Source organism: Chiroxiphia lanceolata, chromosome 4 (genome assembly GCF_009829145.1).
Source record: "Chiroxiphia lanceolata isolate bChiLan1 chromosome 4, bChiLan1.pri, whole genome shotgun sequence".
NCBI classification, from domain to species: domain Eukaryota; kingdom Metazoa; phylum Chordata; class Aves; order Passeriformes; family Pipridae; genus Chiroxiphia; species Chiroxiphia lanceolata.
Window position 1 is genome coordinate 57,719,336 of NC_045640.1, and position 24,672 is coordinate 57,744,007.

The 24,672-nt window shown below is 43.6% G+C and overlaps 1 protein-coding gene across 26 annotated transcripts in view; it reads right to left on the reverse strand.

The window, feature by feature from the left end:
• ADGRL3 (adhesion G protein-coupled receptor L3) overlaps window positions 1-11,511 on the reverse strand; it is a 513,383-nt gene extending 501,872 nt beyond the window's left edge. For 24 of the 26 annotated variants that reach the window (XM_032685704.1, XM_032685699.1, XM_032685696.1 and 21 more), the window contains exon 1: window positions 10,528-11,511. The gene's annotated coding sequence lies outside the window, so the exon portion shown is untranslated. Of the gene's footprint in view, window positions 1-10,359 lie in introns of all 26 variants that reach the window. The other 2 variants (XM_032685687.1, XM_032685681.1) reach the window with 1 other exon arrangement.
• Between the last annotated feature and the right edge of the window lie 13,161 nt (window positions 11,512-24,672).

Here is a 24,672-nt window from a genome sequence, read left to right on the forward strand (position 1 = left end):
GCTAATTCAATAGAAAACGTAAATGAAAGACAACAAAAACCACATCTTTGTGGTCAACTCCCACAAATGTCTATGGTATAAAAGGAAAAGCAATTTACAGGAAAAAAAAACCCAAAATGTGATTATCTGCTTGGTGTTTGATTACAGCTCCTACTGCAACCCAGCAGAGACCTATGTGAGTTAGAAATTAGAAGTGGACTTGGCACCCTTAGGTCAAAATACATTTTGCCATTTATTTTATTGTAGTAGTAAGAGGAACCAGCTCAAAGAAATAGCATTACATTACTACTACAGCAAAATACATCTATATTATTACAGACTAGACTTTCATGGTATTCCTCACTAACTTGCCTGTTACTCTGGCTATTAATATTTATTTATTTACTCATTTAAGTAATCAGCTTTACCACAATGACGACTGCTGAAATAGGCTTTGCTCCCGAATTACATGAACTTGGGAGAACCCTGGACCCTCGCTGTGCTCAAGCCTGCAGCTTGAAAAGGGTCAAACAAAAGCTGGCATCCTCACCCTCACAGCTTGGCCAATGGGTTATGCTGCTCTGCCCTTCACTTGCATGGGATGAGGGAGCGATCAAGCATAAAGGCATCGGAGAAGACAACCCCCCATCTGCTGCTCCCAAATCTGAAGAAGACAAACAGCAAGGCAGCTCTCAGAGATATTCCCCATCATATCCCACTCTTCCATCCACAAACATCCCCGCAGACACAGTGGAGGTCCAGATTCTCCCCTCGAATGGGGAAATCGCAAAGCAGTTTAGGCTGGCATAAACAACCACTTGAGTCTACTGGCAAACATCTTTCTACATCTTTCAAACATCTCAAGTTTTACCCAAGATCTCAGCCCCCCTGCAAACAGAGCTGCTCAGGTGGGAATATCCACATGCACTTTGTGATATGAGCCTGTATTTCTCATCAAAACAAACATACTTGCACAGGTATAATTCCTTTGTCGCAGTGAAATGTTGTCTACCTTGACTTCAGCAAGGCTTTGGACATTCTCTCTCACAACATCCTCATAGGAAAGCTCAGGAAGTGTGCGCTGAACAAGTGGACAGTGAGATGGATTGAGAACTGTCCGACCAGCACATCCCAGAGGGTTGGAATCAGTGGCCCAGGGTCCAGGTGGCGGCCTGTCACTAGTGGTGTCCCCCAAGGTTCAGTACTGAGCTCAGCATCATTTAACTTACCATCAATGACTTGGATGAAGGGGTAGATGTCTCCTCAGCAAGTTCACGGGTGACACAAAGCTGGGAGGAGTGGCTGATACCCCGGAGGGCTGTGCAGCCCTTCAGAAGGACCTCGGCAGGTTGAAGAGATGGGCAGAGAAGAACTGTCTGAAATTCAATAAAGGCAAATGCAGGGTCCTGCACCTGGGGAGGAATAACCCCACACACCTGTACAGGCTGGGGACTGACCTGCTGGAAAGAAGCTCTATGGAGAAGGACCTGGGGGTCCTGGCGGACAACAAGCTGTCCATGAGCCAGCTGTGTGCCCTGGTAGGTAAGAAGGCCAATGGTATCCTGGGGTGTACTAGGAAGAGCACTGCCAGCAGGCTGAGTGAGGTGATCCTGCCCCTCTACTCAGCCCTGGTGAGGTCTCACTTGCAGTGCTGTGTCCAGTTCTGGGGTCCTCAGGACAAGGGAGACATGGAGCTCCTGGAACGGGTCCAGCAGAGGGTTACAAAGATGATTAAGGGACTGGAGCATTTACAGAAAAAATTCTTTACTGTGAGGGTAGTGAGGCACTGTAACAGGTTGCCCAGAGAAGGTGTGGATGCCCAAGCAGTGAGTGTTCAAGGCCAGCTTGCGTGGGAAATTGAGCAACCTGGTCTGGTGGGAGGTGTCCCTGCCCATGGTAGAGGGGTTGGAACTAGATTATCTTTAAAGTCCCTTCCAACCGAAATTATTCCATGATTCCATGATTCTATTTCTCTTACTGAGATACAACAGGCTAAGAGAGTTCAGCCTTGAAGAGACAACTGAGAGGGCACCTCATCAATGTATATGATTACCTGAAGGGAGGGTGTCAAGAGGATGGAGCCAGGCTCTTCTTAGTAGTGCCAAGTAAAAGGACAAGAGGCAACGGGCAGAAACTGGTGCACGGGAAGTTCCATCTGAACGTGAGGAAGAATTTCTTTACTGTGCAGGTGACTGAGCATTGGAACAAATTGCCCAGAGAGATTGTGGACTCTCCCTCATGGGAGATATTCAAGAATTGTCTAGATGCAATCCTGTGCAATGTGCTCTAGGATGACGCTGCTTGACCATATGACCCACTCTGGTCCCTTCCAACTTCTACAATTCTGTAATTTTAGCCTCTCTTTGGGAAATTGGAGATGTTGTAGAGAAAAGGGCTCCCCACTCCTGCAATCGAAATGCCTCGCACAGGCTTTAGAAAGACTCATTGCAAACTGGTGACCTACTTAAGGAGATCTATAAAGTGTATTACAATTGTAATTGTGGATCCCTTGTCAAAAAGTCACAAGTTATCACTCTATGCAGTGCAATTGCTATATTTCAAATACCTATCAGGATGAATTTTACACATGATATGTATCATTTTGGAGTCGTACTAAATAAAGCAGTGATTATAACATTACTGTCCTTTAAAAAAAAAAATTTAAAAAGAGGGGGGGAAAAAGACACACAGCCATTCCACACACCTGCATCCATTAAAGATAATCCAAAATGACATTTTCTTGCAGAAGTCTGTGCTGTGGGAATTGCAAGTGCAGTAGTTACATCATAATTTCCCTCAGAAGGAAGTGCAATATATACATCAAACTTTCAAACTATTAAAGCCTGTGATTGCAATATCCAAAATCCAAAGGAATGACATTTTAGATTACACACACAGCTCCAACAAGGTCAGAAGGGCTGAAGCACAATGTCCAATACAGAAATCTGTGGTGTGCTGGAAATAAGAATGGCTGTTCTCTGGATACTCTGGATAAGCCATGTACTACAGGATTATAAACCAGTTTTGTGCACCTCCAGATAGCCTTAACATAAAAATATCATTCAGGATTCAATCCCAAAGTGTTTTGTTACTGTGGAAAAAAAAAGGAGGAGGGGAAAAAAAAAACCAAACCAAAAATGCAAAAGAACACACAAACAAAACCAGCGAATAAGAATTCACATTACATGACAGATATATGGGTAAGAAAACTGCAGCATACATCTTGCTGAAACAAAAACACCCAAACAACGAAAGCCTGCCCCCTTTGAAGTGAGTGGTGGGAATTTGCACCATTTCAAAATCACAATGTTTCAGTCAGTAACACACACACGCAACAGCAGTGTGAAAGAAAAGAGGTTAACATGATCCCTGAAATTCTCCTCAACTGTCTCCATCAGTGAAGCCTATTCAAAGAGACAGCTACAATGGGTGCTTTTTTTTTCTGTTCCCCAGCAGTCTTTGGATCAGGAAAAAGTAAAAATAAATTAAATTAAATTTAAATAAAACAATTTTTTTTTTAAAGGGGAAAAAGGAGGGGGAAAAAAGAAAGAGAAAAAAATACAGAGAGCTATTGAAAATCTCCTTACAGGGTCAGCTGTCACTGGAATGCATTTGAGTATTCAGGGTACCCACCCATGCAGAACATCAAAAACCGGGCTTGGGTCCCTCCCCTATTCTCACGGGCTTAAGCCACGGCTTGGTTTGCAACACGGCGCTAATAGCAAGGCAGGGCAGTGCCTCTGCAGGGCTTGTAAACATCGAGACCCACCGATCAAACAGGATTCACTTATTTCCTGGTGTCCTCCAACACAACACATCGGGTTCCTTAAAAAAAACAGTCAACAGCTCAGCTGCTCCCAGAGCTGGGCTCCTTTGAGCTAAATTCCCCATCTAACCTAGATCTGCCCAAAGTTAGGTAGCATATATAGCTAACATGCCCCAACTCCTTGCTTGAAGGAAAATGTTGACATCCTCAAGAAAGCTGCAAACAGCACTTCTGCAACACAGTGATACTTCTCTTCTTCGCTCTGAGGGCAATGAAAAAAATCTCATTAAGGCAGGCTTGGGATCAGCAACTTCAGAATGGGAACAGGCTGCTACAACAAATAAGCAAGGACCAGCACTGACTCTAATAAAACATGTGGTTGCTCAGCACATCTGAAAATGTGGTTGTTTTAGTTTGGTATTGGACTACTAGCCAAGCAACTCAGTTAAAAATTTAAAACTGCAAGCCCATGCACAAGTATTTAGTTATTGTCCATCACTGCACCTACCAAAAAACAATCAGAAAATAAATAGGGAAAGTTTTTCCAGGAACAAAATAAAAAAAAAAATCCCTCTATGCATCAGCACCACCATTTCACAAACAAAACCTATGTATGCACACACACATACAAACAGCTGCAGGTACATATGTCTTGGGTATAGGTGCAATTCTCAGATTGCACCTATACCCAAAATTCTTATTCACTTCCTTGAGTTTGACAAAAAAATCAGAACAGTGTCTGTTCCCCAAATCATGTTATTTATGTGTCTATTTACGTGTCTGCATATAATAAACGGATGTGCTAAGACTGCATTAGTCAGGATATTCCTGTTCCACGAAATTTAAACAGCATCTATTGTTGCAGTGTCCTCACCTCTGAGGTGATTGGATAGATTATTGGTTCCTGTGGAGTGGGAAAGGGACTTACTGTAAAAACTCATATATGTGGGCAATGACTCTTACAAGCTACCTACTTGCTGTTGGTATAAAACTACTAAGACTCTTATCCAAAGGTGCCAGGTTTAGACTAGACCTCTTCTCAAAACAGCGCTGTGCAATGCTGGCACCTTTGTGCAGAACTTTACAGTAGGGCAATTCATGGCTAAATTTTAAGCACCACTTCTACAAAAGCCCAGGGAGTCCTCTTTCACTTCATTTTAACTTTGCATCGCTGTAAGAAAACATTCATGTTGGTCCTTTGTATTTATGACATTTTGTTTTAAGTTCTAGAAATACATAGCTCCATTCCGAAGTTCAAAATCAATGACTTTACCTGATATAAATCAATGCAACTGCAATCAAATCAGTAAAGCTCTTACAATTAATAGTACCAAAGCTATAACACGACCTACTCAAAACACTGTGAATAATACTTCAAAGCTGTTCCCTGACAGGTACCCACTGCAATGAATTGGAGTTGTGCTACAGACCTCTGAATCATTAGGTCTGTAGCCACTGAAATCATTCCTATGTAATTACTCACATGTTGACAAACGTGTTTTAAAAAAATAATTTTAAAAAATCCTGGCAGTGTGAGGCCATACACTAATGGATGATCTGTAAAAGTATATTGCTCTTAGGCATTTAAATGAAATGTATAGCTTCACATTGCTTAACTAGGACAGCTGCCAAACTCTTCTTTGCTTCCTTCAGAATGGTATCTATTTCATGACCCTTCAAACTGAAAGCTGTCAAGTCTCAAACAAAAGTGTCTTGATTTTAATTTTTTACTGTTTTCGGGAACACATTTTAGAAGTGTACACTTCTTTCAACTCTTCATCTTCAACAACTGCTTTGTTCAGCCTGAAATGCCACCTCTGGCAAAGACATTACAACACAATAAGCAGAAACTTGATGATGAAGCCGGGGAATATTTCTGAAAAGATACCACATCTGAGTTTCTGGAGCTTCTTTTGAGAAGATAACATATCTGAGATTCTTGAGCATCTTCCCCTCACAGGGAAGCCAAAAGTAGTGCTCCACTGACTACACTGGGAACTCCATCACAGATGCAGTGGTACCTCCCTTGAATGAGAGTGGGCCTGAAGAAGTAGAGATGAAAAGTTGAAAAAGGGAGAAAAAAAAAAAGGGAAAAAAAAAGACAGAAAGACAAAGGCCATTTAAAAACAGTGTAGTGCTCATGTCTCAGCCAGAGAAAAACACAGAGGTTTCAAACAGGCTGAAAAAAATCCCACACTGAGCATTGCTTAGTAAGTAAAACAGTGGTCCATAACACAATTAAAACAAAGTTTTCATTGCCTGAAAAGAGTAGCTACCTTGCTATAGCTACAGATGCTTGGTGCAATGACTGATAAAAATATCTGCCTTACAGGTAAAACCAGAAGGCTCTCAGAAAAGAGTGCTGAAGAAAAAGCTGTAGTGTCAAGGTGTCCTTAGACAAGTTGTCTCAAAAATGAACACTTAGCTTACAGCCAGGAGACACGTGCATTTCAGACTGCACTGTAGAGATTATCTAGTGAGGAACATAATACGAGCATTACACTGCAAACCTGGAGGCCAAAAACAGGCAATGAGATAACGTCTTAGATAGAATCACATCACAGATTTGAGTAGGAGGTGGTTTCCTTGCCATTAAAGTAGCCAAGAATTAAAAGCTTTGCTTAAAAGCAAAGTTCTCCTTCTATTTCATCAGCCTGCTCTGGGAACTTCCATGCCAGTAGGCACCAGAATGAAATCAGGGAGTGCTAGAGCATCTCAGTACCTACAGAAACAAGGACATATTCACAAGCATCTCAAGTAGGGATTAAAGAGCCTGATATTCAGTGCTGGTGAGGATCGTGACAAACATTTGGCAAGGCAGACATGACCCCAGGAGATGATGTAGTCAGAGGCCAGCATGTCAGACTGCCTTGCTGGGACAGGTATGTTCCTACAAATACACCAGAGCACAGTGAACTGGTGCAAATGACACAATTTCTAGCTCTCCATTCTACAGACAACTGAAAGCACTGGCTTCAGACATAGTAGGGACTCAAGTGTGTATGTACACTCTAAATTTGGCAACATGGTGAACTTTTCATATTCACATCCCAGCAGGAGGGCATCTACTGGATGAGAAAAGGGAAGAACTGGGCGTCCAAATGAACTACAATAAACAATCGCTCCAAAACATCAATGCTCACCAAGTGCATCCCACCCCAATAAGCAGTCCATCATCAAAAGAGGCAGGAAAAAGCATTTTTATTTTGCAGGGCTGTCCTGATGTCTCAGTATTGTCCCAAGTAGTACATCAATATTGTGATGTCTAGCTTTCAGATGATCACTGCTCCAAAAAAAATTAATTTTTGAGGTGTTCTTCCAAACCTCTTGTGATGTGCAAGAATGCTCTAAGGAGTAAGAATTTTTATCAAAATCACTCCAATCACAGTGTTGGATTGTTTCCACAACCACCAAATAACATAATTACAACAGAAAAAAAAAAAGTGAACTTATTTAAAACATAGAAATCCTCGTGCCCATCCTGCATGTTTTAGCTTTTCCCTCATCCATTCCTGCTCCCTGAATTCCATCACTTTCATCAATCATTAACCCATCCTTTATACTGTGTCACGCACTAAATAGCTTCCTAGTCAATCTACACCAGTCCCAACACTATTAGTATTAAAATCTGTAATAATAAATCATCCGTTCCTAGGACTTCTCCATTTACAAAGACTTCACTCTCCTGTGTGCATCTCATTTATTCGTATTGATGATGCATACACTCATGCTCTGAATGTGAAAACCCTGACAGCACCATCAGGCCCTCCAACTGAGTGTTGTCTAAAGCTAAAGGTCATGCATATTCCTTTTCAGTCCTTGCTTACCTGCCTCTAAATATTTATTTATTTATTTATTTATTTATTTATTTATTTTTGTGACAGCCCTGCGACGCTGGGGAACACGCAGACACTCAGCTCATCAGGCAGCCAGCTGGATCCGTGTGCCTGCATCTTCACCTACAAACCTGCTTGCATTTCCCTCCCACCCAGCAAAGAGCACCAGCTTCATTTTTTGCAACAGCAGGCAGAGCAATTCATTTTGTGTTTCAGGAGCAAAAAGCAATTAATGCTTGGACAGGCAAGCCGAGCACCTCTGCCACATCAACCCTGACCGGGAGAGCCGTGGTCCCCATGGCATCATCCCAACCTGTGGGATGCACGGCCGAGCAAACAAAGGAGGGGATGGACTCGGCAGGTGCTCAGGCACGAATTTAGATTTCCTAGGCTGAGACATAAACTACTTCATCTCCGGAGGGCACCAAGAAACCAAACCCCTAGGTCCCACTGTTGTCACAAAAAACATCTGAGCGAGGACTGTAGCCTTAAACTTAATAAATACCATTAAAATCTCATTGCCCCATAAAGCAGGACTCGGCGTTTTCACTGTCATCAATCTACACTGCCATTTATCTTGCTCTGGAATAAATGTTAAATTAAACATACCCTCTCCTAACCACCCCAGGAAGAAAAGGGAAAATACATATTTATTTAATAATACAAATTATACAGAACTCACAGGTCAAGACTAGCTTTATAAAAACTTCAGTCCTTCTGGAAATGAACATACCAGAGATTTGTATCGACTTTATTTTTTGCTAACAGGTAACAAGGCAACAGTCACTTTATAGTAAACCAAGCCTAAATAAGGAAAAAGTAATCTTAAGGAGCAGGAACAGGAGCAGCCTCAACCATAACAAGGGTGACTGATTCCTGTCCCCTCAGAGCAGTTGTTTTACCTTTAAGTAAAAAATACAGCTTTTTTAGGGAAAAAAACCACAGTTTTATGGTGGAGCCCTAACCTGAACTTTATCTCTCACCATCAGTATGGGTGCACAGATTTTCTCCCTTCCTGATCCGGTATTCTCAAGTGACGACTGCTGACTTTTTGACAGCAGCCCATTTTAACCTGCAACACCTGGTTTACCCCCATAAAAAAACTCCATGAAAGAATTTTTCCTAATGAATACACAGTAGAAGCCTGTTCGCATTGAGAACCCCTGGAAATGATGATAAATGAGCTCTACAAAGCACATGCTACTACTCAATACCAAGCAGGCAGCATTGGCTGTGCTCTTAAGAGACAGCATTCCACAATGAAAATGGATTTATTTCTTTTTAACTCCAGGGAAGGTATTTTTTTTTTGTCACCTTTGAAAATTTTGATCCTACACTCTGGAATAATCAGGGCTGTAACACAGAAAGCAATTGCAACCAGCAGACTACCTATCTGCCTTGTATCAAGAAACAGATGGCATTTTCACCCTTTTTCTTGCATCTCAGCCTCCGTCTAAGCAGCTGGCTGCCTGGAACCAGAACTGTGAGAGTGGAAATGGCAATAACTCCTAATGAGTGATCTAAACAGGAAAGTAAATACAATAGACACGGGTTGTTTTGGCTAAAGCAATAATGATCGCTACAGTTGACAAGCAGACAATACATTGCTTTTGGCCATAATACGAGTTGTTTTAACTACCGCAGAGAAGAATCTCATGCCTATCAGGAAAGGGAGAGAAAGAGAGGCTCCTTTCTTACCTCGCCATCCCTCAAGCAAAACTAAACATCTGCCTATCCACAGGGAAAGGGTGGGGGTAAAAAACCCAACTAAAGGTACTGGGGGGTCAACGCTGCTGGGGGGACAACTCTGGACACAAGGCTGCTGCTGAAACTCATCCTTGAAGGCAATCCCCAAATACCCAGGGAACATCTCTGGGGCACTGTACCTACATCTTCATTAGCAATAATGGGCACCAGCTCGATGTAAGCTCCGTAGACTGGAAAACAGGAACGGGTTACTTTCTGGCTGATGGCAGGGAGCAACCATCAGCCTTATAACCGTATTTTCCAACTTATGCAGTCAAAAGATAATTGCAAGGAGAACACAAATAAATAATTAAGCGAGCAAATAAACAAAGCGTAAAAAAAAAAAAAAAAAGGCATTAAAACCGCGATTTTCTTCCTCCAGCCATACATATCGGCCCTTGCTCAAAAATCTCTCTGGCGAACGGCAGTCCTATACTGTTAAGAGCCGGCAAACGCAACCTCGCAGGCAGGAGGTGGGAAGCCTTGCACATCCCTACCTACGCCGTACGTTCCGCTCTCCGGCTGCACGGGAAGGCGAAGTTCGCGCCTACCTGTAACCCGGGGCCCCCGGCTGGATGCAGACCTCGACCCCACCACCCCATACCAACGAGCAGGCGACTCCCCTAGCGCACGCCCCCAGTTCGGCAACATCCCCCCCTCCATGCCCCCTGTTATCCAGGAAAGCGACTGCTTCTCGAGGCACCCTTCAGCAATTAAATAGAAACGTGGATCCGCGAAAGGCTGGGCATGAGGACGGGGTGGAGGGACATAATGCAACTCAGGAATTTCTCAGTGTAACACCATCAAACCCACCGGTCCAACGCGGTGCCTTTCACAGAAAAACAGAAGAGAGAGTAGGAACAAAACCTACCGGGTCCCCTCCATCTCCTCATTGCCTTTGCCACCCTAGTCGTCCACGGCCAACCAGGCTAGAGCCTACAAGGCATTTCCCAACAAGATGCACACCCCTCGTCTCCACTATCGCCCCCCCCCCCCGCACCATGCAGACCCAGAGAGATGCTCTCCCGTTACCTGAAGGATCCAGCCCCCCTGAAGGCAAACTACCGTTATTATGGAATAATTCAATCCAAGCGAGCGCTCAGGGCGGCCGGCACCCTTCAGCCCAACGCAACCGGGCAAGGGTGCAACTGAGGGCCAGGCAAGGGCTGGTGAGCATCCATCCGCTGGGTGGTTAGTTACCTTTATTCACCTCCGGCTCCTGAGATGCGAGTCCCCATCAGATCCTCAACAACCTGCAGCAGAGAGCTGCTGCCACAATCCAGCCATTAAAACCAGGGGTGGGAGTAGGAAGCAGACCTGGCCACAGTACCAAAGCCCCCAGCCAGAAGGAAAAGGGGAGGACGAGAAGCACGGAACGTCCCTCAAGGAAGGAAAAATGTAAAAAAGAAAAAAAAAAAAAAAGGAAAAAATAGAAGTAGAAGTCTCTCCTTTTCTGCCGTGTTCTTCTGCTACACAAGCTTCCTCCCGGAGGACAAGGGTGTGTGGGGATGGGGGGAGGCGATCGCTTCCTCCTCTTCCCCGCCGTCGCCGACCCCTCTGGACGAAAGCTCCGCTCCGATTTACCTCCTCCAGGTGGGCAACTTCAGAGCAAGGTGATGTCTCCGGAGCCGGCACCACCGGCCAGGCGATTCGGATGCGGCAGAGTCATTGCCTGTGCTGCTGCTGCTGCTGCTGCTGCCGCCTCTGCTGCTGCTGCTGCTGCTGGGGAAGAACAGCCGCTGCCGAAGAGACCACCAAAAAAAAAAAAATAAAAAAGGAGAGAAATCTTCCACCATCCCCCTTTCTCTCTCTCCCCTCCAGCACCAGCCGCTCTTCGCATCCGCTCCCCTGCCCGCGGCCCCTCGCTCCGCCGGGGCTGGGGGACACAAAGGCGCCCGCGCGGAGGGAGGCGGGTGGTCCTCAGCCCCCCGCGCTCCGCCGACACCCCGGATCCTTCCTCCTCCTCCTCCCGCTGCGGAGACCGCCAGCCCCGGCTCGGCGCGGGCGGGCGGGCGGGCGGAGGGGGCGGCTCCGCGGGCGCGGAGGGGGCGGCTGGGCGGGCGCGCCCCGCGCGGTGCTCAGCGGGCGCGGGGGGGCCCCATGGCCCGGCACGGCTGGGCACGGCTCGGCACAGCGCACACGGGCAGGGAGGGAGGGGGCTCCGGGACCCGCAGCACCCGTGTCCCCCTGCTGCAGGGCCGGGCCGGGAGCGGGGAACGGGGGCCCGGGGAGGAGGAGGCGGCGGCGGGCGGCGCGGCGCTGCTGCCCTGCCCGGCGGCGGCCGCACGGAGCCGGGCGGGCGGCGAGCCGAGGGGCGGGGGAGCGCCGAGGGCCCGGATCTGGGTTGCGCGGACGCGGGCTCCACCTAGCAGCCGGCCGGCACCGCGCCGCGCCCGCACTGCCCCGCAGCCACCCCGCGCCCCCGGCAACCCACCCACCCCCCCCATCCCCGGCACCACCTGCCCCACCGCCCCCTCCCGAAAGGATGCCGCACCGCCCGATTGGCCGCTCTGCCCGTGGATCTCCTGCCCAGGTGGCCAATCCCAGCCTGCCTACCGGGCATGGAACCGCTCCACACTGGATCTCGTCCCTCCCAATTGGCCGCTTGGACTTTTGGTCCCCATCCGAGCAGCCAATTGCAGCCTCCCTTTGCAGCGCAGACCCATCACCTGCTTGGTTTACTCACCTCCCGACCGACTGCTCTGCCTACTGCTCCCCTTCCAGAAAGCTAACTGCAGGTTGTATTTCCAGCACGGGCCCATTCCCCACTAGATTTCTCACCTCACGATTGGCCCCTTTTTGCCCCCAGCCAAGCAGCTCATCAGAGCCTGCCTACTGGTTGCAGAGGCTCTCCCTACTGCCCAGCACAGGGATGGGGGGCAGGGCAGCCCAGCATCAGCCTGGGGCCAGGGGGACACAATCCATCCCTGCCCTGGGACCTCTAAGAGGTGGGAAACATGAACCCCTTCATCTCCAGAGAGCCAAGGACCTCCAAGAAAGAGGACAAGAACTATGCCTCTGGTTTAACATTTGTTATCTTAAATGCTTACAAGGAACCTCTGGAAATAATGGTGCTTGGCTGGAAGATGATAAAAACTTTTCTCATAAATCACATTGTTTGTTTGTTTTTAGTTTTTGAGAGAAGGACTTCAATCAAATTCTTTTAACAACAAAACAATAAAAAAAAAAGGGAAGGGAAGGGAAGGGAAGGGAAGGGAAGGGAAGGGAAGGGAAGGGAAGGGAAGGGAAGGGAAGGGAAGGGAAGGGAAGGGAAGGGAAGGGAAGGGAAGGGAAGGGAAGGGAAGGGAAGGGAAGGGAAGGGAAGGGAAGGGAAGGGAAGGGAAGGGAAGGGAAATGCAGTTTTCTAATTGCCTGAGTGAAGCCCAATGGAAGATCCACTCAGTTTGTTATCCTGCCCAGCTTTTATCCTGCCCAGCTTTTTCCTTAACAAACTCTTAAGGATCCTCCATGGTGGAGACCTGCTAGACCATCCTTTTCAATGGGATAAAGGAATTAATTAATCTTGTTTGTTAACTCAGACCATGAGTCAGGAAGATGCTCACACATGTTCCTAGCTGAATTTCTAGTTAGACAGGCACAGAAATGTGCCTTTGAGGTTAAGAACTGCTATTCAGCATTGACATGCTGTGGAAAATTAGTACCGATAAATATAAATGCTGTTTTCCCAATAATAAATTCAGGGCTTATCTCACTGACACTACAAAAATAAAGGAAGAACGTCAACTGTGGTCAGGGAAGGGAAATCTAAAAGTTTTAACAGATCTATCTCAACTGTTTCCATTTCCAATAGATCTCTGCAAAGTCATGTGAGAGAACACCTGTCCTTTCCCACATGGCTGCAAAATACCTCCAAAAGTCCAAGCGAGTGATGCACATTCTTCTACAAATGTTTACTTTAAGAAAAAGTAGGTTTTAGAGTAATTAAAAAGCCACTGCGCTTTGGCCATCGCATTTGGCTCACCAAAATTGTTATCCCCAGTGGGAAAAGCCCGCAGAGGGCTCCATCCTTGGGAAAGTCCTTTTTGGAACAGCCCTTCTTCCAGGGTCTGCATGGACGAAAAATAAATGAAACAAAAAACGACAACAGAAAAACCACAAACCAACAAAAGAAACCACCAAAACCCCCAGATCTTTAATACTGCTTCCATTGGGTTGCTCAGAGATATGAGATTTTCCAAGATACGATTACCTCTGTGATAATATTCACCACACATGCTCTGGGAATGAAGCAAAGCCCTACAAGTTGAAATTAGATTTCCTATATATCTTTAAGCTTTCTTTTAATGCAGAGGTGAGAATAAAATCAATGCTTAGTCAGTGAGTAGAAGACAAAAAACTGCTAGGCTAAAAGTGTGGTGGGGGTGGGTTTTTTCCCCTCATAACATTACATATAATGAAGATGGGGAGAAAAAAATGATAAATTGTGGGGGGAGGCAAGGAAGAGCTTCAGATGTTGCACTATTGATGCCCTTTAAAATTGTGTCTCAGGTGTAATGCTCTGAGTCAGCCCAGAAGAACTTAGACACAGAATAGTTACAATAGGTCGTGCAGTTGTCTCCTGAGGCAACAGGAAGATTATTCCCCAAAGGATATTTTCCCAGTACTTTGTCCAGCAAAACTTGAAAGCTGTCCAGGGATAAGGTTTCCACCAATTCCCTTGAGTGATTACTCCCCAGCCTCATATATCTCACCGTTTGGAAGATTTTCCTGCTGTTCAGCCTACATTTTTGCATTTCTTAATTTCATACCATTACTTGTGGTTATGGCCCAAATTAATCAAAGTACTTCAATGCATACTTAAATTTAGGTATGTGCTTAAGCTCTGTTGAAATCACGTACGTTGGTGTTTCGCAGGGCTGATGGATCTGCACACGTGTTTTAGCACTGTGCTGAATTGGGACTATGCATCATGCAAAATAATTATCCTTCTCTTACATATTTTTAAGCCATTATCCTTCCCTTGCTTAATTATTGATTAGATAAGCTATATATTTAAGCTACTTAATCTCTCTTTGTGTATCAGTCTTTCCAAGAGTCCGATAATTTTTCTTCTTCGGATCTGAATTCCCTCGAATTCTTTCGTGTTTTGTAAGGATGGATAATGAGGTATTGCAATTTAATGCCATATCCCAGGTGTGATTACATAAAGAGCAGTTATTCTGTGCAGTCAGAGGATATAACTTAACTTCACCAGCAACCCCAAAGTGCATTGATTTGTTGTGGCGCTCTATCATTTTGTAAGACTCTATAATCTACTTCTATTCTTTTCCATATCCATCACCCTGGGCATTCAGGTATTTTTACTTGAAGAGGCAGACAGCCCTTAGGCCTTGAAATTCAGTGTGGTGTTTTACACCAGAAAACCTGTAACAGAACCAAATCGCAACCTTATAGGTTTCCAGAACACTTCCTCCCACAAAAAAAAATCACAATTTTAAGTTGTATTATTTGAATGTGTTCACCCAGGATTTTGGGCTCCCAATTAATTTTCTTCAGGAGGATTTGTCACACGTACCACCTTGGCACTGTGGTGTTTGCTTCGTTAGCTGCTCATTATTCCACTATCCCCCAGGTAGATGTGGATCTTTAATGATAATTTTATTATTTTATGATGGTTTAAAATTAGGTTTAGTGAATTGTAATTGACTGTGATTCTGAGTCTTTTCTCTTTTTTCTGTTTCCTTCTTCTTTTTCTGAAGATCTGTGTCCTATTTGCTTTCTGTCTTTCTCTCAGATTTCCATGAACTTCCATAAACAACTGTCACTGAGCCATTACATTCTGTAATGAATTACCTTATTCTCAGAGATGCATGTCATCTGGACCAGTTCATTGGTACATTTTCATGCTTTTCAGGCTTGTTACCAGTTCTGCACAAAATATACAGTGTTTTCTTTACTTCATGATCAAATATTATATGGCTTGTTTGCTTTTCACCTTTTTCTCCCAATGTGAAATATTGTCATGACAAAAACACATGAACTGTAAAAAACAAATGTCATGGAGTGATACAAATAAACATCACATGTTTCCTGCAATAGATCTAGCAAAACTCATCTCTACTAAACTCACATTTCCATCATAAAATCCCCACAAATCAGGCTCACCAGTTTCTTCAACAACTAATGATAGCTAGATATTTACACTGAATTAGACCCCACAGACTCCACATTCTGTGTTTTCTTCTTCCTTATCATCATCTTCTCTGCAGTCCTGATTTAGGAAAGCACTCCAAGATCCTTCCCTACCAGGGAAGCACCTCATGATTTTGCATGCTGAATTTTCCCACACTTATTTTTAGGCATGAACCTCAGTGAGATCGCTGCACTTGGCTTAAGCAAAATTACAAAATAAGGAGTAGCTCATGAGCAGAAATCAGTGCCAAGGCTCACACATAGTCTGACTTTTGTAGTCTCTTCCTTCTAATACCTACCTTCATCTTCGTTTTGATACCATTTTTCTAGATGTGAGAGTAACCTCAAAAAAACTAACAAAAGTCCTCCTCCCATATTACATAGGAAATGCAACAAATAATAATTTAATTTTGAAAACACACGTCGTAAAAAAGTACTTTCCACTTAAGGCATAATGTTAGCCATAGCACACTGGCCAATTACAGTAGGTTTGGAGTAGCTTGGCACCATCAGAGCAGCACAAAGGAGAAAAAGTGCCATGGGGCAACTGGTCCCTAACATGCAGATGATGTATATTCCTTGCAGCCCCTTTATGCCCAGTGCCTTGTGCAGCAGAAGATGGGTTCTCAGTGTCTCACTAACAGTGTGCTGCTTTTGGCTGGGGTGGAGGTAATTTTCTTCACAGTGGTTGGAGTGGGGCTGTGTTTTGGATTTGTGCTGAACACAGTGATGATAATCTAGAGATGTTTTTGGTATTGCTGAGCAGGGCTTACACAGAGCTAAGGCCTTTTCTGCTTTTTGTACTGCCACACTGGTGAGAAGGCTGAGGGTGCATGAGAAACTGGGAGGAGACACAGCCATGACAGGTGCCCAAAAACAACCAAAGGGATATTCCAGACCGTATAACATCACGCTCAGTATATAAAATGAGGGGAAGAAGGAGGATGAGGGTGATGTTTGGAGTGATGGCATTTGTCTTCCCAAGTAACTATTACAGGTGATGGGGCCCTGCTCTCCTGGAGATGGCTGAACATCTGCCTGCTCACGGGAAGCAGTGAATTACTTCTTTGTTTTCCTTTGCTTGAGTGCGCTGCTTTTGCTTTTCCTATTAAACTGTCTTTATCTCAACCCACGAGTTTTTCAGCTTCTACTGTTCCAATTCTCTCCCTGATCCTACTGGTGGGGAGTGAGCCCAAGGCTGTGTGGGGCTTGGTTGCTGGCTGGGGTTAAACCACAACAAATACGCCTGATTCTCTTTTGATACTACTGCTCTTTTGGTAGGTGTCAGTGCTGTAACAATGCTTCCTGAAGTGTAGGAAGCAGTAGGGACATGGGAAGACTTGCTGGTATAGATGTTCAAGATAGGGTGTTACCCTGAAAATTGTAGTATTTAGTCCAACCAGGAAGGCTGTGCAAAACCACTGGGGAAGACTGGTGGTGACTGGTTGACTGATGGCTTAGACGTGGATTGTAAAATGGGCCTGCATAAGAGCTATCTGAACTGTTGACTTGAATCTGTCTGTAGTTGAGGTAATAAGGCAATTAGACACAAAAATCATTAATAATTTAGTTTAATTGAAACCTAACAATACAGACTTCCTGTACGATTTCAAGTTATTTCAACTGTTTGGAAAGCATGACCTGTCTCTGTTGTTCCAGTACTTTTGTAATGTAGGAGAAAATAAAAATTGTCACCAGAATTTCACTTTAAAAGAGTTTGTGTTGCTTTTTGTTCTCATTAATTTCAACTTGTGAATTCTCAGAGCAGGCTATGGTTATATTTTCAAATAGGCTGAAGCCTCTTTTTGTGTGTGGATAAATTAGGCCGGAAGATGTAACTAGCTGTTGTAAAGCAGGGGGGATCTTTGATCTAGAAGCCATCTTAAAGCAGATGGGTGTGCTGAGCATGCTTCAGCCAGGCTAAATGGGACAAGCAATGAAGTGCCCCTTCACATAGTTATTGATGAAACAACAGGAAACAGAAACAGCAGAGTAAAATAAGCGATGCCACCAGAGAGGTTTCCCTGGGACCGACAGCAAGTTTGGAAGCAAAGGGGTTTGTTAGTTGCAGCTGCTGGTAAAGGTCCAAAAAGTCCAAGGAAACCAGGAGAAAACAAATAAACAGCAAAAGCAATGGCTTGGTTGAGGAGGAGAAGAAGCAGAATGATTTTTAGGACCAAAGAGGTAGACAGTAATTCCTGGGCTGCTTGTTGATTTACTCTTATAGTATTCAGGAAAATAAGATGTTCTTTGCAACAAACAGCACACCACCACATAGATACTTGGTGCCTGTACTCCTTAGGAAGCCAAAATATTGACCTTAATCTTTAGGGCACTTGAAGCCGTACGTTGCGTGCTGCGACTTACCGCGACTACATCAGCCAGGATCACGGAGCCTTTACGCACTACAAGAAACCATCGTCTCCCATGAGGAAGAGTGGCAAATCCACCACTGGCATCCCTCGCAGCATTACCGTGCAGGATGAATTATGCTGATGTCCAGAAGGTAAGGTTCCAGCTTACATTGCTTGTTGGGCTTGAGAGCAATTTGAGCTACTGGGAGAAATATTGTATTGCCCCTCGGGGACTGCTGGGCGCACAGTGCTTTTGCAATACTCTTAACCATCTATCCTGTAATGCTCATATTATCTGTAACCACTTATCTCACCTATCTCCTGGCAGGCAGGATTGAGAGAAAAAAAAACAAGGGAAAATACCACTCTTGTTGCAACACTGTGGGAGGATTTAAAGCCATTTGTGAAACAAAAGTAGAAAATGATCACAGCTAAGAAATTTGTGTTTTAAAGGTGCTCTCCAAGGGCTTTGACTGCCATGGTATAAATTTAGTATTTGTGATATTAATGGAAAAATTCTGAACTGAGTAGGAAATTTAATTTCTTATTTGAGGTTATACTGCAGTGGTAAAGTGATCCTAATTATTTTTAAGACTAAATGCTATTGTTAGGGGTAAATTCAGTTCCAAAAAGAAATCAATAATACAAAGACAGATTTTGAAGATTTCAATTAATAAAACCAGGTAGAGTGGTTTGTATCAAATACAACAGAAAATCCCTTCAGTGAAACATGCATAAGGTTAAGTCTTGAGCAGATACCTCATGCATAAAATTTAATGAGTAAAAAACATAAGTCAAATAAGACTGGGTCAAAACACAGACAAAGGGATTATATCAAAAATCAGGGCTCTAAGAAATAGGTTGTTCTGCAGAGACATGCAACTGATCTTTTTGGTCTTCTACATGACCTTTCTGCCTTGTGAGCTCTGTTTCAGAAATCAGTAGAATGATTTTTCATTAAGTTCAGTTTTCTTTTAACTCATATCAGCAGTCACTGAAATAATGGCTTTTTTTACCCCCTACTGTACAGTTGATTGGCACATCCTTGTTTCACACATTCATTTTATAAATCTTTTAATGCTTCCTCTGATTGGGTCACAGGAAAATGATCCGAGACAAATGGGAGATCTAATCTTCAGATAGCCCAGTGTCTGGCAGCTGAAGAGAAAGCAAACAAAACACCAAAATGTACCAGCAGAAGCTCCCAATGACTCTGAAGAGATGATTGAAATGCAAAAAGGGCCAGTGGACTCACCACTGAGGGCTGTGTGAAATACTCAGTGGCCCATTACCAAGGTACTGATGTGGTAACAGTGCAAAAAGGGCAACAGTGCTGGGTAGTCTTGAATGTTCCTAAGTATGGTTATAGATGTACCTAATTAGTTTTGTGCTTATGAGGGCTGTAGAAGAAAGGGACTAAGAAAGGCTTGCTGAAACAAATTCTGAAAGGGAAAGAGGAGCAAGCAAGACGTACCTAATGTCTTTCATGAAGGATAACAGGATGGACTACAAAATGTTATGAACCAGCACACAAGAAAAGGGGGTCAGAGACCTCACCTATTCAGCCAAATGGAAATCTGACAGCAGTCGATACCTGGAGCAGATTTCAAAAGAGGTTTTCAGGTATATAATCTCACCAGAGGCCAGTGGGAATTACACACTGATCCATAGTTTTGCGTGACTAAGAAAAATAACAAACATATGGCAAGGACTGTAGGTAGCCTGACATTAGCACATATAAAATGTTTAGTGGTGGCATCTCCTGAAGCTTGAACTCATCTCTTGGTAACTTTGGCTGAGCAGGAGTTTATTATTCATAACTCTAAAATCTACCCCATCTCATTTCATCTTCTGAGCTGTACAATCAATAATTCAAGTATGCATTTTAAGAAGATTTCCAAATTAAGCCAGACACCCTAATGTATAGGACATACTACACCAATTAGTATACACAACAGCTTCTCAGTGAGCCAAGATGAGAGCAGCATAGTGATTTGGAGAATATGAATATCATTATACTGAAGAGATGCTTAGAGCAGTAGGTAGGGAATAAGGTTCAAGCATAGGAGTTGCTTTTCACATGCGACTCAATATATTTCAGAGATTTGTATCCAATGCCAGGCCCCTGTAAATTGACTGGCAAATTGATGTGTCCTGTATCACCAGGCTCTTTCAAGGGACATAGTTAAACCCCTAAATGTCATTAACAATGACGGAGTTTAAGTCTTATTTTCCAAACAAACTGCTATGGGAATTTTGCATTTCATTCAGCTTTTGTGCTCTTCAGTACTCCACACTGTGGAGCATTGCAGTCGATGAAGACAACCAGAGAAGGAACAAAAAGAAGTAGCAACTTCCTGTGTCAGCACTCAACCACTGAGTTACAAATGAGTTGGAGATGGTGTCAGTTCTGTCTTCGAAGCAAAACCAGGCAGTTACCAGCAGGTAACCAGCAGGTAACCTCTTAAGAGCACCGTTGCTTCTGCAAACTGAGAACAACCACAAAGATGGGCTTTCTTTAGAAAATAATGTGCCATCGAGCTCAATCCTCAGCTAACTTCAGCTGAGGTATCTGCAGTGGTTTGAGCCTGGAACACCAATATGCACAGATCATCCAGCTGCTTGTGTTATCCAGTACATCCTTTTCCTTGGGTACATTTTACTCACTTTCAACTTGCTCAAATGATCTGTGCAGGGAGGGAATTGCAGTACAGCTGTTTTTCCAGTGTTGTTTACCTGGTGCCACATGCTTGTTTGTGACACTTTCTGGGCACTAGGTGGCCTGGATGTGGCAGTGGAGAACATGATCAAATATGATGCAAACAGCAAAAGACCCACTTTGTGATGGTTGATCCAGGATGCCCATCATAAATTTAAATGTAGGTTGTAAGTTACTTGCCTTCTGCTTTTTGTAATTCTGACATAGAATGGTTTTTGTTTGTTTTGGATTTTGTTGTTGTTGATGGTGGATTTTTTTTTGTTAGTTTTTATTACTTTATTTTGTAGAGGGGGTGGTTTGATTTAGTTTGGGTTTTCCCTGGGTTTTTTTTCTTTTATTGATATTTATTTGTTTTTAATTAATTCCACTGATTGCCTTATTGTCTCTATTAAATACTAGCTGTTCACAGTCATGCTTTTCAGTATAAAGGTCTTGGACTAAGAATTCCTGCTATGACTGCTGACCTTATTGATGAGCTAGTTGAGGTGTTATTTTTTTTCTTTTAATCTGGAAAGTGGCTGTCCTCTAGCTTGGAAGGTTCAAAGCGCTAGTGTTGCTTGCTCCTTGATATCCTTCCAAGGACTGACATACAGGTGGATATGCTGTTGGTTGGCTCCGTGACCAAACACCTGCAGACTGCTGGCTTTTCTTTTTCTGCCCTTGTGCATCCCCCTCTTACAAATCCCTGGGTCTCATTCACGCCTTTGAAGAAAAGCGTATTTACTTTAACACATGGATTGAAAGGGAAGGGTCTTCCCTGAAGAAATAAAATTATCATTTTATTCAGGGAGGGCAGTAACATATTACCCTCCCAGGGGGGACCTCATTTGCCCCTTTGGCAGCCCAGGCCTGTGTATCCCAGCCTCGGGGCTAAACAGAGGCTGAATCAGAATAGTCTGCTCAGGCTGCAGAGCTGATCCTGCATGTAGAAGCTGGAGGGAATGAAGTGGGCGAGGCAGAAACATGCATTTCAGCTCTTCAGGCCATATCTGTAGGTAGCTGGCCTTCACGCACAGCTTTCCTGTACAAAGAATATTGGACAAGAAAAGGCCACCTGCTTCATCAAGGTGTATCTTTTTGTGTCCTTAGCAGACAGCTAAATCTCAATGTTCATCAAAACCAGCCAGGTTTTTATCTGCAGTATATAAATGCTAATCACAGGTATATATTCGTATAGACGTGTTAGCAATAACTACAGAGCACTGTTACTGCTGTTGTTGTCTTTGTTTTTCTGCTCTGACATACAGGTTTTCAGGAGGTCCAATTCAAATCCAGCTACCAATGAGTTTTGGACGTTATTATCACATTTTATACTTGTTTTTGCAAAGTGCATTGTTTATGTTTCTAATGTACACAATACTGTATTGGTTTTCCCAATAAATTTTTAAAGAATTGTAATATCCTTTCTGTGTCATTGCTGATCACGTATTTGTCTTCTCCTGCACTCTCAGTCTGGCATTCTCATGAAGTGGAAAAGCAGTATCCATGATGATATAGTCTCCTTCCTTCCTTTCTTAGCCCACCATGTTGGATCTGCTGGCACATACCTTAGGGCCATTAACAACCAAAAAAAAAAAACCTTGAAGAGATTTTGTGCATTTTCTCACTTGGACTAAGATTGAAACATATCCTCTATTACTATGCTGTTGTGTTGAAGCCACTCGTATTGTGTGGCTTTTGCAGAATGCATGATGCATAATTTGGCAGCCTTTTAGGCTGCACCTTTTAAAAATTTCTAGCTGAATTGTTATGATCATAAACAGAACTACTAACAGTCGCCAAAAGTTGACTGAAATTCCTATGCTCTGTACTTTCTTCCCTCTATCTTCATTTTATCATCACCTGTGCAAAGAGCCCATTCCTTTGCAGCCATAATTAATCTCTCAGTTTCTCTTTCCAGTCCTTCTTTGACAGCGATTATCACGTCTATTTTTTTTAGCTGCTGAAGCTGTCAATCCACAATGCTTCCCAAGAGCCATGTTCAGGTTCACAGAAGCAGGAAGTGAGCACAGAAGAAAGTCCCAGAAGTCAGTCATCATTTTAAAGATAAGGTCTGATCAGGGAGACACGGCTGCTTAGTTTCAGAAGATTTAAAAGCAGCATATGGTTCATGTTCTGGATATAAACAGCTTACACACACACCCCCTATTACCACACATGTGCTCCAGCTGTCCCCCTAAGCCCACATCTAGGAAGGAGCAAGAACTGCACAAGCACTCATGGTATTTTTCCTCAAGTACTCTCCCACCCGTTTTAATTTCAGGGACTTTCTCAATTACATGTCATTTTATTTTTTTTCACGTTTAGTAATGACTTCTGGATTTCTGCTGCACAATCTGATGGTGTTTCTCCCTGGAGGCCATGCAGATGTTGAGCACCCATAAAAGCAGCCCTGGCAAAGCCTCAGTGAGGCTGCAGCTCACCACCCCCAGAAGTTTCTTCTGCATCTGGCTCCTTCTAGCATTGTGACTCCAGAAACTACCATCTCCTCTCAGTCAAGTCTGACCTCTAGCAGGAGTCATAGCCAGCTTGCTCATGGGGAAACTGCTCCACAGCTTTTATCATCTTTGTCCCTCTCCTATGATTTTTTTCTTCATATTTTGTTTGCAAGTGAAGAGGCCAGAGTAGCACACAGTGTTCAAAATGGGAATTAACTATGGTTTGGTACTGGGGTTTAACAGTATTTTCTGTTTATCTACTCCCTAAAACCATCTACGATTTTATTCAGCATTTTCAAGTTCATGTTGTTTTCATGGTCTTGGTCCTGACAGTTACAGCCAGCTCAGAGCTCATGTTGTTCACTTGAGCCTCAGATTGCTTTTTCAAGGTGCATCACCTTACATCTGTTTTCACCGGGTTTCACCTGTCATTTTATTACCCAGCGTCTCCACCTTCACAAATAATTTGGTAGGTCTTTGGTCAACCCTCGTTTTCACTGACCTCACCAACTTTTTTTGTTATAATCAAACCTTTTCATTTTAAGAACTGTGTCTTTTTCAAACTGTTTATAAACATGTTGAACAGCGTAGGTCCTAATATGGAGTTTTTAGGAACTCCATCAGTGAGCTCCACCCACCTCAAGAACAGCCATTAACTCCTACTATTTTCTTTCTATCTTCGACTAGTAACATATCCAGGCAACTCCTCTTAGTAGAGCGAGGTTTTCTGGCTAAATTGATCCATCATTCCCATTTGTCCCCCATTTACTTTAAAGAATCAGAACAGGTGTCTCTCCCAGTATATTTGCTCCAATAGATCAACCTGTAGGGCACCAAGTGGCAGAAATACCAAACCCAACAGTGTAATATGAATTTTGTATTCAAAATAAACATAGCAACATTGCATTGTCACATAAATGATTGCTCTGCTGCTGAGAAATATTTCCCTATTCTCTAGGAGCAATTAACTACATAAAGTTTATAGTACTGGAAGGCAGTTGCGTACTGACAATGCAGAACAGTTTGCAGACGAGGTTGATTGCACTGGCAGGGTTTAACTGAAAAATAAAACAGAGATACACATTGATTGAAGCTATCTAAATAAAACATGAATGGCTTCTAATGAAAACAGCAGGCAAAACAGCAGTTTCAGGCCTCAGCAACAATGCTTTTCTCAGTGTGATGTGTGGGACAACCAGAGCAAATAAGGTTGAGTACTTTACTGGTTTACCACCTTAAGGTACATAATTTCAAGCCTATGGATTTATGAAAATACCTTTGGTATTATTCACCCTCCTCACCTCCAAAGATTTTGAGTAGCAATTTTACAGATTTTTAAAGGTACTGATAGGATAATCAATGGGGGGCCTTATAAAGGGTGATGAGTTGCTGTAGGTTATGTCAGAAGAGGTGCCGCCTCTCTGCAATGCGAACAATGCACTTCATGAAGCACCGAAAACCACTTTTTGCTGTCTCTGACAGTCTCTTGAACATGAAGATGCTATTCAGTTGGGGAAAACAGGTCCATGCTTCCTTCATTCTTCACTGGTGTTTCCACTGACTTTTGTGGAACTGCTCTGATTTTTTGGCTACTGGAGATTGATAAAAAGTTAATCTGAGACATCAGATTAATGGTTCTTCCCGAGTATGTATGGAATATTTTTATTCAGTTGATGTAGTG